Source organism: Chelonia mydas, chromosome 10 (genome assembly GCF_015237465.2).
Source record: "Chelonia mydas isolate rCheMyd1 chromosome 10, rCheMyd1.pri.v2, whole genome shotgun sequence".
In the NCBI taxonomy this organism is placed as follows: domain Eukaryota; kingdom Metazoa; phylum Chordata; order Testudines; family Cheloniidae; genus Chelonia; species Chelonia mydas.
The window spans coordinates 61,444,674-61,451,483 of NC_051250.2; positions in this window are offsets into that span (position 1 = coordinate 61,444,674).

Here is a 6,810-nt window from a genome sequence, read left to right on the forward strand (position 1 = left end):
GCCTTGTTTACAGTAGAAAAACATTTGCCCTCCTACCATAGAGGCAGTTATAACAGCCAAAGCCCTTTGGCCAGTATCAGGCTTCTTTATAGCAATATTACTGCATCCACCCTGCACAAGGGGTTGTATCTATACTACAGGGGTGGCCAAACTTACCAGTCCTCCGAGCCACATATGATAGTCTTCAGAAGTTTGAGAGCCTGGGCACACTTGCCAGGGTCTGGGGCTCGGGGCTTCAGCCCCGCAGGAGGTGCCTGAGGGTACTTGGGGCTTCAGTCCCACTCCTGCTGAAGCCACAAGCCCTGGCAGGTGCACCCCACAGGGCTGAAGCCCTGAGACACCTCCCTCCCCACCAACTACCCCACCACTCTGCTGCAAGGCACAGGTCCCCAGTTCCCCCTGCCCTCAGTCTGGTAAGTGGAGAATGGGGGAGTACAGGAGGGACTTTTTAACAGTAAAAAAGCCACATGTGACTCATGAGCCACAGTTATATAGCAGGGTTGGCCAAACTCTATCAGTTTAAAAAAAAAAACCATAGCCCTACCCAGCCTAGTTATATAAAAACTATGCTATTGTATGTACCAGGGCTTAAAAGTTATCCCTCCTAGTTTCCTTCTTGCATAGTACTGGTCATATTTTATGCTCCTTTGCAGGGCTCACATTGAATTGGTAGGCAGTGGTCCAGAATACTAGCACCTCCGTGAAGGTGCTCTCTTGCTTGCGAGAAACTGTTTTCCTTTTTTTAATTGAATTTAGACCAGTTTTAGATTAAAAACTTTTTTTGGTATAGTAATGGCAATTGGAGGGCTTGCAGAATTTCAGTATTGGTAAACCCTTTTATTGTAGAGGAAGCTCTACCTGCATAAAATTGCTTTTGTGGGTACACTCTATTTTGCTTGGGGCAGTGGTTAGGCAATGGGCATGTTATACCTATTGCACACCATATTAATATGTATTATACATTATATATAAATGTTATAAAACTTTAGGCTATTTGAATCATACTTACTTGGAGCCGGGTTACATACTTGAATCATACTTACTCTTGCTACATGTCCCATAACACTCTGCAACACTGAAGTCAGCTTTGGCACTTGAAAATTCAAAATCGGTCAAAATCAAAATACTTTTGTTCTATGTCCTAGTATAGTTACCTTCATGGGCAGCTGGTTTGGAATGTAGTATCCAAACCAGAGACAAGAAAAGTACAAAACCAAGCAACAAGTTAAGGAAATGTTATGGACGGGTGGGTTGGATTTTAGTGTCCTGTAAGGACTTTTGTAACTTGTAAACATACTATAAATACCTAAAATGCATATATTTGAAACATATCTTTTGTATAAGGTGAACATGTTGAGAGATAAGAATTGCTCCTCGGGGGATATACATGTCTCCTTTTCATATTGTACTGTTTTGTCTTTAGACAATAAATTTGGCTAAGTGCTTGTGTACACTTGAAATGCTTCAGTATAGACACTGCCTACGATGACAGAAAGCGTTCTCCTGTCAGCAAAGGTAATCCACCTCCCTGAGAGGCGGTAGCTAGATCTCCAGAAGAATTCTTCCATTGACCTAGCATGGTCTACATGTGAACTTAGGTCAGCTTAGCTCATGGGTGTGGATTCCTGAGCAACATAGATGAGCTGCTCTACTTTTCTAGTATAGACCAGCCATAAGTTTGGTTATCTGGTCTCTTGACCATTCTTAAGAACAAATTGCGAGTGTAGTCAAACAGTTGGCTACAGCTTTTAGACAATACAGTGATATAAACTACACCAGCAAAAGCATTCTGATACCAGTAGAAGCTGCATCTACACTAGGAGGGAATTGCAAGGCAAAACTTTTTCTAGTATAGACCTGAGCGTATGATTAAGAAAGCCTCAAAAATATGCACGGATTGAGAGAAGGCTGCAGAGAACCTGGAACAGTAGCTTTGAGAGGCGTGAACTACCCCATTCATCTCTGGGCTTGGCGTCACTAATTTGATGATGAACTTGAGGTGCAGGGGTCCCCTGTATACATTCAGGTTGCATTCTTGAAAAGATTGATGGATACTGAAACGACGTACATCAGGGAATTTTTCCCCACAAGACATAGTGGAATAAAGGGGGGGATGCGTTCACAACTTCACCCCACTCACCTATGACAATGCTTTTTGCCTAAACAGTGTACCTAAACAGTGTACCTTTTTAGGATGACAGGTTATACAGTACACATTTTACACATAAAACATTGAATAAAATAATGTAGAACCCTACTAACACCGTTCAAACACAGAACATTTAATATAGTAAATACTGTACAATAATATAGGATAAAGCAAAAAAAAAAAAGGAGTACTTGTGGCACCTTAGAGACTAACAAATTTATTTGAGCATAAGCTTTCGTAAGCTACAGCTCACTTCATCGGATGCATTCAGTGGAAAATACAGTGGGGAGATTTATATACACAGAGAACATGAAACAATGGGTGTTATCATACACACTGTAAGGAGAGTGATCACTTAAGATGAGCTAATGCCACCAGGAGAGCGGGGAGGGGAGGGGGGGGGGAGAAAACCTTTTGTAGTGATAATCAAGGTGAGCCATTTCCAGCAGTTGACAAGAACGTCTGAGGAACAGTGGGCGTGGGGGCGGGGGGATAAACATGGGGAAATAGTTTTACTTTGTGTAATGACCCATCCACTCCCAGTCTCTATTCAAGCCTAAGTTAATTGTATCCAGTTTGCAAATTAATTCCAATTCAGCAGTCTGTCTTTGGAGTCTGTTTTTGAAGTCTTTTTGTTGTAAGATTTCCAATTTTAGGTCTGTAATCGAGTGACCAGAGAGATTGAAGTGTTCTCTGACTAGTTTATGAATGTTATAATTCTTGACGTCTGATTTGTGTCCATTTATTCTTTTACGTAGAGACTGTCCAGTTTGACCAATGTACATGGCAGAGATTCTTTGTCGTCAGACTCCTGGCTTCCTGCCCTACATCATCAATCATCATCATCATTATCGTTGTTCTTGCTTTCTTCGGATATCCGTTGTTGGTCCAGTTCAAATCAGTTCCTCATTTGTCAGTTGCTCGGCATGAGACTCCAACAACTCCTATACAGTACATCTTCCTCCTCGAAGCTGACATCCTTCACCAACCTGACAGTTTCTTGCTCAAGAGCAGGAAGGGCATCAAATCCCATGAAGCTGTGGACAGCATCTGGCCATGCACAGTGCCAAATGCTGTTCATATATTGCAAAGTGACCACTTTCCACGACACGTCAGTGTTTTCCACGCAGTTCAAGATGTTGTAGGACTTCCAAAACTCCTTTACACTGGGCTTTCCTTCACCTGCCATCTCCTTAATCAGCATGGAGAACATCCTCTGTAGGTAATAAGCCCTGAACGTGGCCGGCGGATGCAAATACGGTACTGTAGAATAAGGGAACATGTTCCAATTAACGTCAGTCCCGATCCGATATGCAGATCAGGACCAACGTAAATCAGAACACGTACCCCTATTGATGAGTGACAGATATCCAAAACAATAAACAAAGGGGAGATGTATACCGGGGACCCCCTGTACCTAACACTGTAGAGTCTAGTGTGAGAACTCCCCACACTTTTTGTGCAAAATGTCCTGAATGATGTCTCGGTTTGGTGCCACCAATGGGGGTGGGATTTGAGACACACCATATATTCACTACCTCGCCCACAATTAAGAAAGTGCCAACAAGCCCATAGGCAAATTTATGCCCAAGAGAGGGTAAGCTAGGCTCAAGGAGCCCAGTGAAATTCCGCACAGTATCATATTCTGAACATCCACAGATCCTGTGAATAGCATCTCATCTTGATTATTCATCTGAGCAGAGTTGTTTGTGATTAGAGCTGGGAATAGTAATTCCTCCTTCCCCTCCATTTCAATCCCTGTTCATTTCCTTTTCCTGAAGGAAATTTATTTGGCTCATTTAACCTCTTGAATTTTGTCATTTTGCCATAGTGATTTACCTCTTATGTTCCCACTTCCTTGTTTTGTTGAGGGGTATGCCTGCTTTCTGGGACAGGGAGGATGAAACCAGGAAAGTTGGTCATTATGTCTGTGGGGCTGAGCTCAAGGCACCAAAAAGATAGGAGCTCAGGAAAAAAGGAGTCAGCTGCTGGAAGTGTCGCCAACTCCACATAGCAGGAAGTCACCAGACAAACCCTGAAAAGTTGCCAAATGTAGCTGTTTAAGCACTCAAAAGGAGTCACTGAACAAAATTTCCAGAGAATTCAACAGAGAATTTTTATATATGTGTGTGCGCGCGCTCGCACATACCCAAGCCAGTATAGTCACAAAATCATTCACAAATAGCTCAGTAGTGATAATAAAATCCATTCCATGTTCTTCTTACTACATTCTGTTGGACACCAAGACAATGTCATTACCTCTCAACTGAGCATGTCCTTGGAAGGAATTGCATTCCAGGGCTTCTTGGGCTGAGATCACTATAATCTGCAGGTGAGGAAAAGAAGTTTGTGGAAGCTAATTAAATATTTTGCTGAAGCCAGGTGCACTTTGGAGAGAGCAGCACATTAGCCAGGGCTTGTTTTTAGCCAATGTGTTCTTTCTTGCTGCTGCGTAGTAGGTGGCACATCCTGTGATGCAGGGAAAGATGGCTAATGAAATGGGCAGGGTGGGGGAGGCAGGTTGTTGGTGAATGTCCTCTTTCCCTGGCTCTGGGCCCTCTCTTTCACTAACCTGTCGGCTCAAACCTAAGCTGGCAGAAAGAAATTAACCAACCCCAGTCACCCTGGGCTGCAGTTACAGAGCACCCTTCCCAATGAGCAGAGGGCCACTGGCTCATGTACAAACCTTAAGCCTTCTGCTGAATAGGCTTGGAGAGGGGGAGAGCATTTAATCAGGACCATGAGAGGTTCTGCCATTGCAGCCTGGCCCCCTTAAACAGGTGGAAATTGGACTCTCAAACAGCAAAGTCTGTACAGCTGAGCTTTGTAAATCCTCCTCCTCCACATCCCCTCTGGATCAAATAGTTTTAATTAAAAGCACAACAAAACAAACAACCCCATAGTTGCTTTATCAATGAAACACACATCATTAAAGGGGGAATATTCATTAGCCCCAAAGCAGAGAGGGTCCTTCTTATCAATCGGACACATCTGGCAGGTCGTAGCCCCAGAATCTCTGGGCAGTGCTTAATTTGTGCCGGGGCGTGCCAGGACTGAGGGAAGCTGAGCCCTGGCCCCTCTTTCATCACAAATTAAGCACTGGGCATACCGAAACCTGCAAAATATCTTTGTCCCACTGCAGCCCAAATCGGCTGGGGCTGGTTAATTACAGCCTCGCCTTTCTTGCCAGCCTGGATTTGAGACGACACGTTAGTGAAAGGGAGGGCCCAGAGCCAGGGGGAGGAGGGCATTTGCCTTACCTGAGCTCAGTGCTGCTGGGAACCAAGAAAGTAGATTTAAAAACAAAAATCCACTAGCCAGACCCCTTTCCCCCCCACTTCCAGGGTTTGATTTCTGAAAACAGATAGGCAGCTAGTCCCAGGCCAAGCCAGGGGAATGAGTAAAGGGGAGCCAAAATCAAGCTAGCTCCACCTTTGATCCTGTAATAAGGGCTTCCTCCCTGGAGGCATGGTGCCTCCTACCCATTGGGGCACATGGCCCTGTCTCATCCCAGCCCACCCACCTTCCATCCATGCGGCTCTCCTCACTGGCTAACCTGCCTCCCCCACCCTGCCCACTTCATTAGCCATCTTTCACTGCATCGCAGGGTATGCTACCTACGCAGTGAGAAAGAAAACGTTTGGCTAAAAACAAGCCCTGGCTAATGTACTTCTCTCTCCATAATGTGCCTGGATTTAGCAATTAGCCTCCACAAACTTCTTTTCCTTGCTTGCAGATTATAGCGATCTCAGCCCAAGAAACCCTGGAATGCGATTCCTACTGATGACAGTTGAGACATAATGACATTGACTTGGTCTGCAAAAGAAAGTAGTAAAAAGAGCATGGAATGGATTTTATTAACACAGTTGAGCTGCTGGTGAATGATTTTGTGACTATACATATTGGTGACTTCTTTCTCTGAATGTCACTGTAATTGGCAGTGAAAATCACTAAATTTGTCACTGGTCACTTCTTTTTTCGCTCGGAAAACCAGAAAGTCACTAAATCTAGTGACAAAGTAGCTAAGTTGACAACAGTCTTTGCTCCCAGGCTTTTACCACAGGAATCACTCCCCTTACTGTTCTCAGCAAGCAGAACAGCCTAGAGCACCAGAGTGACACCAGTGGGGCCTACAAAGAAGAAAATGAAAAAACCTCTTATAACTTTGAAACTATCAGGAGGAAAAACGAGAGTGGTTTTGCATACAAAACCCAGATATGCGGACTTTTCTTGCAATGTTGTATACAGTCTTAAGGGTGAGGTTTCTAGCAATGTCAAAGGTTACTGTTTTTTTCCTAATGCTTAAAAAATTAGAAACTAACTATAGCATAGCTGTATGGAAGTGTGTTGATGATCATGAGATTATTGTGGGAATTAATGTACAACCTTCCAGATTAGCCTCTATATTCAGTAACAACATTTAGGTTCTGCATGCAATATTGCATATGTCAACCAAGCCAGCCACAATAATAGCCCACCAACGGAGAGAGCTGGGTCTTGCCCAGAGAGTCTAGTTTCCTTGCAGTTCAGCTCAGCAACATGTAGGGACAGCAATGGTCAGTCTTCTGCAATCATTTTTGACCTGTTTGCTTTCAAGGCTGTCAAGCAGCAAACTTTCAGAACTTGCCAGGCGCGGGCCAAGATCTCCATAATGGAAAGTG